We start from the raw sequence: 11188 nt of genomic DNA, 5'->3' as shown, positions 1-11188 counted from the left end.
GATCTGGTTACCTATTTCATAACAAAGAATAAAGAAAGATCTTGGGGCTGCAATTCATACACTTTTGGATCTGAAACAATGGGCTCAGTGGGGACACTGGATTTATAACTCTTTGGAGACACTAACTTTACCCACCCGTGCAGGAGCCGTGGATAATTTTAGACAGACAGGCACTGAAAAAAAAAAAAAAAAGATTCTTGAGATATTAAGGGGCACCAAAAGTCACTTACAGTGGGGTGGTGTTTCATTTGGAATAAATAACACAAGAAAAGCCGTGTCTACAAAAGCCGGTGGTAATATTATACCAAAAGGAGGATTATTTCAGGAAAAATCAAAGTATAGTTTTAAGTCAGTTATGACCCTCTAAGCCCAGGGTTCAAACCCAAGCCCATCATCATAAAAACATTATCATTGAAAACCACAATTGTTGCACTTTTGTTTCGAGTATACCAGGGCTTTGGCAACTGGCATGTGCACATAAATTCAACCAGTGTCTATAAGGGAATGACCCCATTAATGTTGTGAGTAGCCCACAATTTCAGACTTATCGTGACCGTGTGTTACAGTGTTTTCTTCCTAAGGCTGCGAGAGCCTCCCCACTGGATAAAGTGAGGGCTGTGTGACCTATAAGGAAAAGTCATTCCTGAAGTCGGCTGCTCAGGACAGAGAAAGAGAGACAGGTCGTTCCTGAGGTTTCCATTCTGGTAACGGAGGGTGGAAGGGATGGGATTTTTAGAGAAAAAGCCAGAACTGGTAGGGGCAGAGATTAAAACCCAGGAAGCCGAAGGCATCATGCGGTCCAAACAGAGAGTGATACTGGATACAGGAGAGAAAGCCAAAGGATCAGAAATTGGCAGAAAGATCATGAAATTGAGTGTAAGTACAAGGGCATAATCAGTATAAATTGTTGATTCTGCAGCAGCTTTCTGCATGCAGAGCTGAAATGGAGTTCCTGAGATCAGTTTCCCGGGGTAACAGACCCTGGGAAGGCAATTTGCACGCAGAGGCTTCTGGGGGTGTTACAGGAAGCGGAGTCGGGTGGAGGGAGAGGTTAGACTGAAATGCAGTCTCAGCAGAGACCTCAGTCATCCCAGGAGGAGCCCTGGTGCTCCCCACCCTTCGAAGCTGCCCTCTCTTGAGGCAAGGAGACCGGGCGGGCGTTTATGATGCCTGCTGGCTGACCAATCCCTGGGCGAGGCTGCCCCCAGGTGGGGCTGTGACCTCGGATGCTGCCAATGCTCCCAGCGGCTGAGGGAAATGAACACTTCCATCCTAAATGGGCCTCCGGGTGGCCCTCTGCAACATCGGGGCTACATGCTGCTGTGTCCAATGCGATTGAGCATTAGTGACCTACATGTTTGGATTATGAGTCTGGTTCCAGGGCACAGGGCGAGGTCGACATCCTCAGCTGAGACAGGAAATTCCACCAAGAAACAGAACCTTCTGTGTAGCTTTGGGGGCAAGCATACGCCCTCCTGCTATCTTTTGGTATCCCTTAACCATTTTTCTTCTAAAGAAACCTAGCTGAGGTGCCTCAACTAAGTATCACTGGGCTAAAGCCAATTATGAATACTTTACTCCAGTTAAAAACTATTGATTATCATCCAAAGCACAAGAGGATAAGCTGCAAACCTTGTATCTTTATTTCACACATAAAGTATGGGAAGTTACCAGTTGGCAACAGACCCTCAAAGGACCTATGTAACAAAATTCACACTTATTTATGGAAATGCTAATTAGTTGCCCATTCCCATGGTAACAGAGGCCTTAACTAGATAGATTCCTTTATTGAAAGCAAATATATATATATACATATATATATATATGTATATATATATATTTTTTAAGTTTGACAACACAAGTGTAACTCCTTTTAAGATTGCAGGCCTCACTCTTGAATGATCTCTCTCACTCCGTTTTAATTTCTTTTTTTTTAACCCAGCATTTGTTGCCATCACCATTATTATATTGTTTGCTCATCTACTATTTTGTTCCCCTAAAACTGTAAGCTTCGTGAAGGTAAAGATTTGCCTCTATCTGTTCACCCAAGTGCCAAGAACACTGCTTGGACCCACAGCCGGCGCTCAGTTAATATTTACTGGATACAAATTGAGCTTTTTGCAACTGCTCCGGAATGTCCTTGTTCCGTCTTCCACCACATGTGTTTGTTCTCCACACAGTTTCTTTGGCTCTGAAAGAATCGGTACGTTCATTTTCTCCCGCTCACCTTCATGTCCCAGGGGCCTAGGAATCCCTGTCCCGATTCCTACAACACATTCAGACAGACTGGCACAACTCTGGCGAGCCTAGAGCACCCTCAAAATCCTGTTCTCTCACTGCCATTGTCTTCCGACCCTAAGTTGTAAGTGCACCCTCCACCACGTTAGGGTCTGAAAGGGAGGCATGGTCTCCTCCTGGGCCGGCAGAGAGATTGATGTTTTCCATATGTGCTGTCCCTCAGACTTCTTCCTTCCCCTGTTATGACTACACCTTTAATGTTCCCATTTTTAATGGGTCTAAGCTTCCAGAGCTCCCTGCTCTAGCCTGGGAAATCTTACTGAGTGGAAAATGCTTCTTGGCTACATCAAGAGAAGGGATGCAAAAATCTGCCCAGATAGCCCCGGGGCAACAGGCATTCTTTCTTCATCAAATGTCTCCACTTGAGAGTCCACACTTGAGGGCAAAACAAGTCAATGGCCCTCCAAACCAACTGGTCAACCATGAAAAGAGAAGACCTATCAGCCACGACAAGCCGTGTTCCAGCCTTGCCTCTTGTTTACTGTAGGAACTCTGCCCTGTGGGAATGAGGGCTGGCAGCTAGCTTTCACTTCTCAACAGTCTACATGGAAAGACCATTCAAACACTCGGGGTAATAGTAGTTGTTATGAAATCGTTGTTTATTAAACAATGAATGACTCCCTTCCTTCCTTCCTTCCTTCCTCGCTCCCTCCCTTCTCTCCTCTTCCTTGCCTTGCCTTGCCATGCCCTGCCTTGCCTTTCCTCCATTCCATCCTTCCTTCCCCTTCCTCACCCATATCTCCAAGGGAACAAATACCCTTTTACAATTGGAACGAATGATGGCTTGTGGAGGTAAAGGCTGACAGGCCTGTCTGTTGTACCTTGTGTTCATATGTGTGTGTGAGTACACACTCAGCTGTTTGGAAGGGGGGAAAATGCTGCTTTTCATAGAGTTTCTGTCCTTTCTTGACTTGGCAGGTCAATCTAATCAGAAGGGGAAGAGAATCCTGGCATTGTGGGGAAAATAATACCTCAGCAAATACCTTCAGCAAAACTGGCTTACAGGTGTTTAAAGGCAAGGAGAACAATTTGAGAACTTGCAAAACACTGGGGTTTACAATTCCACCACAAAAGATAAACATTTGTTTAAGTCAACCTGTATGCCTAGTGTGGAGGTACGCATGTGGGAAATGTTGACAATGCAGACAAGGCCAAGAGGTGTGAAATTTAAGCACATTATCACTCACTGTCAGATGCTAATGACTCTCGTCAAGGTGGAAGAGATTAGTTTAAATGCAAAAATGATTATCCTTGGCAATAGAAGCACCAGTGAGATCTTCGTCAATTATTTGGGCTCTTGTTTTTCCTGACAATACTAGTCATTAGTTTTTGGCTCTGATGTGCATGTTAGAATGGAGATTCAAGTGCCCCTCTAGATGACTGCTGCTCAAGCCGCATTCCCATCCAGAACATACCTGTTTCCCAATACACACGCACACAAACATCGTGTACATTTCCTGCCTCTATGGAAATGTACAAGTCCAAACACCTACCAAGAGGTAGAACAGGAGTAACTCATTTATGAAAGATGTCCCAGAAATCTCTTAAATGTAAAATAATGTCATATTTGACCAACCGAAGGAAGATCCAGATGGGGAGGGGGACATGAATGCCATCGATTAAAGTCTGCTTTTTTCTTAAAAAAAAGAAAAAAAAAAGACAAAGAAGGTTAAACTAATTTACTCTTGGTATTTATCATCTATGGAGTTGTTCACATAATGAGTACAATAAAATTGAATGTACTGTCATCTTTATTGGGATGAAGGTTACATTCATAAGCTCCGCTTGTTTTAATAGGTTTATTGTACAGTTGTAGACGTGTGCTATTGCACTAGGATGGATATGCTTTGAATATTTTTATAATTGTGGATAGTATAAAAGTCATTTTCTGTTAGATTGCACAAATCCATTACATTAGGAGAAGGATACATTATTGTAACAGGATTAATGTGCAACACATAAACATAATCAGTAATATTCTGTTTGATAAATTATCTCATTTTAATCGGAATGTGAAGAGATTTCGGGATAGTTCCTTCTTTGATTTGCATAATTGTATTACAGACAGGCAAATTGCATTATATTCTTCATTAACAATAGATGGCTTGTATAACTATTGTATTTTTGAAGGCACTGCTCTTAGATTCATCCTGCAATTTGTCATTTTCTGACATTGCTGGGGAGCGTAGTTGGGAGAGAATAGAGCCTAAAAAAGATTACTTGATTTTCGCTGAGTCCAGTAATATCTTGGCATCCGACTGCAGCGTGGTTATGCTATTGTTTGTTTTAACAAATTGCAACCCAGTGGCAAAGAACTTCTTTTAAAAATCTTCTAATTCGAGGACAATTCAGCCCTTGTAGATCTTCACGGCAAAGCGTCAGCCTTCCTAACAAACGCCACGTATCGAAAATGTGAATTAAAATTAAATTAGAACCATACGATTGATTTTATGTTTTTACTATGGCACATGATCTCCCGGACAAAACTTCCCTTCCCTCTCCCGGGCCCAGACAAAAGCTAACAAGTTGCCCGACGCTCTGAATATTCTTCAGGGACGCTCGCTCGGTGTTTATAGTCACTCAGCGGTGATTATCACAGCTCCTGTCCTAACGCTGAGCTAACGACAGCTGTCAGCAGCCCTTACAAAGCGCAGTGCAGGACCATGTGGCATTTCACCGCTTCTGACTTCCTTGGCTTTGGGGCCTGAAGGAGACGCCCCTTCTGATTAGGCCAGGCCCTGCCCCCCTGGCCTCCCCCAATGCCTTGCTGGAAGGAAGTCCTGGTGCAGCAGAGAAGCAATCCCCGGGGCTGCTCTGCACCCAGCCCAGGGCCCCTCAGCAGTAACAGCACGCCAGTGTTGCATACATGAATGAATAAATGGATGAGCGAATGGAGACACGAGTCCCATCAAAATGACCGGTGTTTCTAGATGAAAAGATTGAAAAAGAAGAGCTTTCACCTTTAAAGCAAATTGTATGTCCTACCACTTTCTCCACTGAATTGAAAATGGAAGCCCTCTCACAACCCCTTAATAAGTCCCATTTGCTTTACCTGTGCTTAGCACCTGGAAGGTTCCAAAGCACCTTGACCTTGATTTCATCTGAATCTCACAATGGCCCTTTGACACAGGTAGAATGAAGCAATCCCTTCCCCATGACCCTACTGCCCTCCCCCCATTTACAAAACAAGGGTTGCCTGGGAAAAGGCTGAGTGCAAGATTACAAAACTGCTTCCTTATTGCCCTCACCACCCCTCCCGCCCCACTGGAGGCTGTGCTCTACCCCGCCCCCCACCTCACCTTCCCCCAGCCTTGGGCCCCCAGTCTGCTGACTGGCCTCTACCCCTCCGACCCCTCCCTCCTTCCCCTCTCCCCTGTATTCTGCACTTTTACAGGGGATCCCACTTAGCCCCTTAAAGCCGGCTCTTTATTTGCATATGTATTTTAATTGTAAGCCTTTTGCTCCCCTATAACAAGGGTGAGCTCAAAAGACAGGTACCCGCTGTTTCAGGCACCACCGCTCCCCTCCAGCTCTCAGACTCTGAGGCCCAGAATGTTCCTGAGTTAGACTCCTCCTTCCTCCATGGTGGGTTCTATCCCAAGACCCTGTGGTCTCCCGGGAAATCCAGCTTCTGGATGTATTCTCACCCCTCCCCTCCAATACGCATGAACTATCCTCATTATTTCCAGGGAGCTTCTAGCCCCCATGCAATTAATTCAGCAGAGAAAATAATGCTGGAGGAAGGAGATGCGTCACTCCACAAGTCCAGTGTTGTATGCTTGCTTCGACTCTGGCCTCCCTCAAGCCTCATGGTCAAATGTTCCTAACTTCTACTGAAGTTCTGCCAGTGAGCTCTTCAATAGAATCATTCCACAAAGCCTGCAAATCTGGCTCTCTGTTGCGGGGAAGGCCCAGGTGTCTGCAGGGAGTCAGGTCAGAGACTTGCAAGTCAGAGACTTGCAAGGGAAACCAGGAGGCATACTCTAGAGGAACCAGCGCCCAGGGGGTGTAGGGCACGGGCACACCCGGAAGGAGAGGAGAGAGAGATGATGCCCATCTCCCCAGCAGTCGTCTGGGAAGAGGAGCTGGAGGCAGAAAGTGGAAAGATGTTCTCATGAGCAGCAAGGCCACGGGAGGGCAGGACGGGGCCAAGAGATGGGCACGTAAGAGCCTCCCCCGCATAGACCATGGGAGCCGTAGAATCATAGAAAATTCGTGTTCTCTTCCTGTTCTCTCACTAGAGATGTTTCCAGTGTGCCTGGGCCCACACACCAGTCCCCGCTGTTTCCTTTGCTTTGCCTCTTGCCTCCCCATTTACTCATCCATTAAGGACCAACTCAGGGGATTCCCTGCTGCGTGACCCCTTCCCTCATCTGTCACCGGAAGTGGCGACCCCTGCTCCTTCCTTGCCAGCCTCTCTTGTGGCATTTGTCACCCTGCACTCACTCTGCAGCTGCATGTCACCGGCCACCCCTTCCAGGCCAGTAGGTGAGACTGCGCCACTCTATACCTCCGGTGCCTGCCACGGAGCTTGGTACGCAGCCGGTCCTGGCAAACGCGAGCCAGCGGGAGGCGTGAAGCACAGAGGGTGTTCTGCATCTCATGCCTGGGTGGGGAGAACTGCGAGAGCACACTGTGACACTCATTTGTGGCAGGCTAGATAATGGTCCCCAAGGACACCCAGGCCCTAGTCACTAGAGCCCGTGAATGTCACCTTACACGGTTGAGAGACTTTGCAGACGGGATTACCCAAGCATCTGGAGGGGGGACGATTTTGCTGATTTATCCAAGTACGCCCCGAATGCCACCACCAGTGTCTTTATCAGAAGGAGGCAGAGGGACATTTGGGACAGAAGAGGAAGAAGGAGGTGTAATGACGGAAGCAGGGAGAGAAAAGGTGATGTGACGCGAGCCAGGAGCCCAGGAATGAGAACAGCCTCCAGAAGCTAGAAGAACCAAGGAAATGACTGTCCCTTAGAGCCTCCCGAGGGGGTACGGCCCTGCTGATGCCTTGATTGGGCCTCACTGAGCCTCATTTTCAGACTTCTAGCCTCTAGTATTGTGGCAAGAGAATAAACGTGTGCTGTTTTAAGCCACCAAGCTTGTGGTGATTTGTCACAGCAGCAATGGGAAGCTAATACAGTTTGTTAAAATACTGGCCGCACTCATTCAGTTCCGGGCTTCCTCTCCACACAGGCTGTGCTCACTCCTACATCCCGCCTGAAAACCCCAACAGCTGCGTTCTGGCCTACACTTTGCACACACACACCTTGCATCCAGCTCTGGGTCACCTCTGGTGCCTTTGCACGCAGCCATCTGCCCCCGCCAACGAGCAAGTTCTGAAAGGGCTGGTTTTCCGGAGCCCGCGCAGATGCTGTTGTGTCTCCTCCGTTGCCTGTGGACCTCAAGTGCAAGGCCAGCTGATAAGAAGCAGCCCAGTCCCCTGCACCACTAACAGGAAGGCAAACCTCAAAGTGGGTGGCTGAGGACCTCTGGGTGACCTGGGAGTGTAGCCATGGGCCACGGACATTTCTACATGGAATGGGAGGTGGGGCCAATGGCCGATGAAAAAGGAAGAGGCCATTTTATTATGGGCCTAGCCCTAGACAGAATCCAGGTGGGAGAGGTTGTGTGGAGGCCTCCAGAAAGTTCGTAAGCTTCCAGATATCTCACCTGCTCACCCCTCACTGGGCCTGAAAGGCCACCGTTTGTTCATTCGTGCATCAAGGACACACTGGGCACCTCCTAGGCTTTAGGCGTCATGCTCAGAATTAGAGATCCATAGAAAAATCCATTGAAGTCTACTGGAGGTCCACACTCTAGACAGGAAGATACTTGTGTGAGCACAACACGAATGCACACACATGTGTGCACACACAAGCACACAGGCAACAGGCTAAGTGCCTTAAGGGGTGAAAGTGTAAGTGACAATGGAGCACCAAGTAAGGGGAAGCTGATTTGACCACAGAGTGGAGGACATTTAAGTCAGATATTAAAGGGTGGACAGTGCTTTTGGGGTGAAGGAGATGCCCGTTCATTAAGGGGATGAGCACAAGCCAAGGCACAGGGGTGAAAGGGCATGTTGTGTAAGGGAAGGCCCCATAGTGCCATGTGACTCAGGGGTGAGGAGGCCCGAGAGCAGAGATGGGGCCACATGTTAAAAGTTCAAGTCCCAGAGGCACCTGGGAGGCTCAGTCAGTTGAGCGTCCAGCTTCAGCTCAGGTCATGATCTCACGACTCATGGATTCAAGCCCCACATTGGGCTCTGTGCTGACAGCTCAGAGCCTGGAGCCTGCTTTGGATTCTGTGTCTCCCTCTCTCTCTCTGCCCCTCCCCCACTTGTGCTCTGTCCCACTCTGTCTCTCAAAAATAAATAAATGTTAAAAAAAATTTAGAAAAAAATTTCAAGTCCCAGCTTTGCTATTTCCCAGTGGTATAGCTTTGGGCAAGTTTCTTCATCTCCTGTGAGTCAGTCCCCTCATCTATTAAATAAACATTATGAGGGGCGCCTGGGTGACTCAGTCGGTTGAGCATCCGACTTCATCTCGCGGTCCGTGAGTTCGAGCCCCGCATCGGGCTCTGTGCCGACAGCTCAGAGCCCGGAGCCTGCTTCGGATTCTGTGTCCCCCTCTCTCTCCGCCCCACCCCTGCTTGTGCTCTGTCTCTGTCTTTCAAAAATGAATAAACATAAAACAATTTTTTTTTAATAAATAAAAAATAAATAAACAAACATCATGGTATCATCTCCCTCGCCTGCTGTCGTGAGGCTGACGTGAGCTCATTCGTGTAAAGAGCTGAGCACAGTGCCTGGTGAGCAGAAGGTAGTCAGTGGCTCACTAAACGTTGGCTGTTATTCTCGTGGTGGATCATGGATGCAGTCATGACAGAAATGACAGTGACTGATCTACAGCTGTATTTTATAACCAATACTCTACTGAATTCCTTCCAAAGGACATCTTATTTAACCTTCATGATGACTCTAGAAGTATTGGTATTAGTTTTCCTATTTCCGTAGGTGAGGGAGTTCAGATGAAGATCAGGGGACTGGTCCAAGGTCACACAGATATTGCGTGGCACACTGGAAATGATGTCTCTGGTTCACATGTTACGTGCTCACTCATCGCCTCTATGATCCACGGAACTTTGTCCTACATGCAGGGGCCCACAGGCTTTCTATCCAGGAAAGCAGAATGTCACAATTGGTTTAAAAAACAAACAAACAAACAAACAACTATATATATATATATATATATATATATATATATATATATAAAACCAGATAACAATCTATAAACCAAAGAAACAAAGTGCTATTCATTTGTTTTTAAATATGGAACCCTCCACAAATTTGTACGTCATCCCTGCACAGGGGCCATGCTAATCTTTTCTGTGGCGTTCCAGCTTTAGCATACGTGTTGCCGAAGCAAGCACAGAATGCTATTGATTTTTAAATGAAGATACCCAGTGCTGGCGAAGGTATGGTACGATAGGCAGCTTCGTAAACGGCTTGTGGATAAGTGAGTCCATATGCTCCTTCGGCAAAACAACTTTGTGTTATTCCAAAAGCCTTTAAAAGTCCAGCTGTTTGGGGCACCCGCGTGGCTCAGTCAGCTGAGCGTCCGACTCTTGGTTTCGGCTCAGGTCGCGATCCCAGGACTGTGAGATTGAGTCCCACATGTGGGCAGAGCATGGAGCCTGCTTAAGTGCTTAAGATTCTCTCTCCTTCTCCCTCTGCCCCTCTTTCGTTCACATGCTCTCTCTCTCTCTTGCTCTCTCTCTCAAATAAAACACAAAGACCCAGATGTTTGAAAACAAACAACTAAACAAACAAAAAGCAGAAACAGACCCATAAATACAGGGAACAGGCCGATAGTTCCCAGAGGGGAAGGGGTGGGGGGATGGGCAAGATGGGTGAAGGGGAGTGGGTTCCAGTTCTGGAATGAGCAAGTCACGGGGCTAAAAGGTACAGCATAGGGAATAGTCACCGGAATTGTGATAGCGTTGTGCACTGACAGATGGTGGCTACGCGTGTGGTGAGCACAGCATAACGTGTGGAGTTACGGAATCACCGGGTCATACACCTGAAACTAATGTAATGCTGTGTGTCAGCCATACCTCAATAAAATAAACACATAATGAGTAAATGAATGAATAGCCCACAGGTTTAAACTTACAAGGCTGCTTTTGAGGCTTGATCAAAATGCAAAATCCTACTGTCGAGACTTGAAAAGATGCGAAGTTTGCGAAAGCTGTAATGTATGACGTTGTTCATGATAATAGTAGGAAGAGGAAAAAGAATCAAACCAATAGTTAAGTAAAAACATGCATATCACAGATGCATTTGGAATCATGTTTTTTTTAAGTTTATTTACCTTTTGAGAGAGAGAAAGAGAGAGAACAAGTGGGGGAGGGGCAGAGAGAAGGAGAGACAGAATCCCAAGCAGGCTCTGAGCTGTCGGTGCAGAGTTCGATGTGGGGCTCGAACTCATTAACCGTCAGATCATGACCTGGGCTGAGATCAAGAGTCAGACGCTCCACTGACTGTGCCACCCAGGCGCCCCTACGTCTGGAATCATCTTAAATAAAAAATAATCTTGAGTGAAAACACTGGTTCAGGTAGTACCATCTGAACCATATAAACATATGAACAGGAAAAAAAAGTTAGAAGGAAATACAGAAAAATATGAACAGCGGTAGTCTTTTTTGAGTAATTGGATATTTTTTTCTTCTCCTGTCTTCAATATTTTCCGAAGATTCCATATCATATGTATATATTACCTTAATAATTAGGAAGAATAACTTTACTTCAAAATTGAGAAAAATTTCACAACGGGTATTTCCTTCTTTGGGTGAAGAGAATGATCTCCAAAAAAATTTTAACGAAATCTTA

The 11188-nt window shown here is 46.4% G+C and overlaps 1 non-coding gene across 1 annotated transcript; it reads right to left on the bottom strand.

The window, feature by feature from the left end:
* Positions 1 to 9622: 9622 nt before the first annotated feature.
* LOC132674006 (U6 spliceosomal RNA) lies at positions 9623 to 9729 on the bottom strand. Its single transcript, XR_009608334.1, has one exon. It is a non-coding gene; the product is annotated as a U6 spliceosomal RNA (small nuclear RNA).
* Between the last annotated feature and the right edge of the window lie 1459 nt (positions 9730 to 11188).

The sequence above is a fragment of the Panthera onca genome, chromosome C1 (assembly GCF_046562875.1).
Source record: "Panthera onca isolate mPanOnc1 chromosome C1, mPanOnc1 haplotype 2, whole genome shotgun sequence".
NCBI classification, from domain to species: Eukaryota; Metazoa; Chordata; class Mammalia; order Carnivora; family Felidae; genus Panthera; species Panthera onca.
The sequence above is the reverse complement of the archived record's forward strand: the minus strand, read 5'-3'. Positions and strand labels throughout refer to the sequence as shown.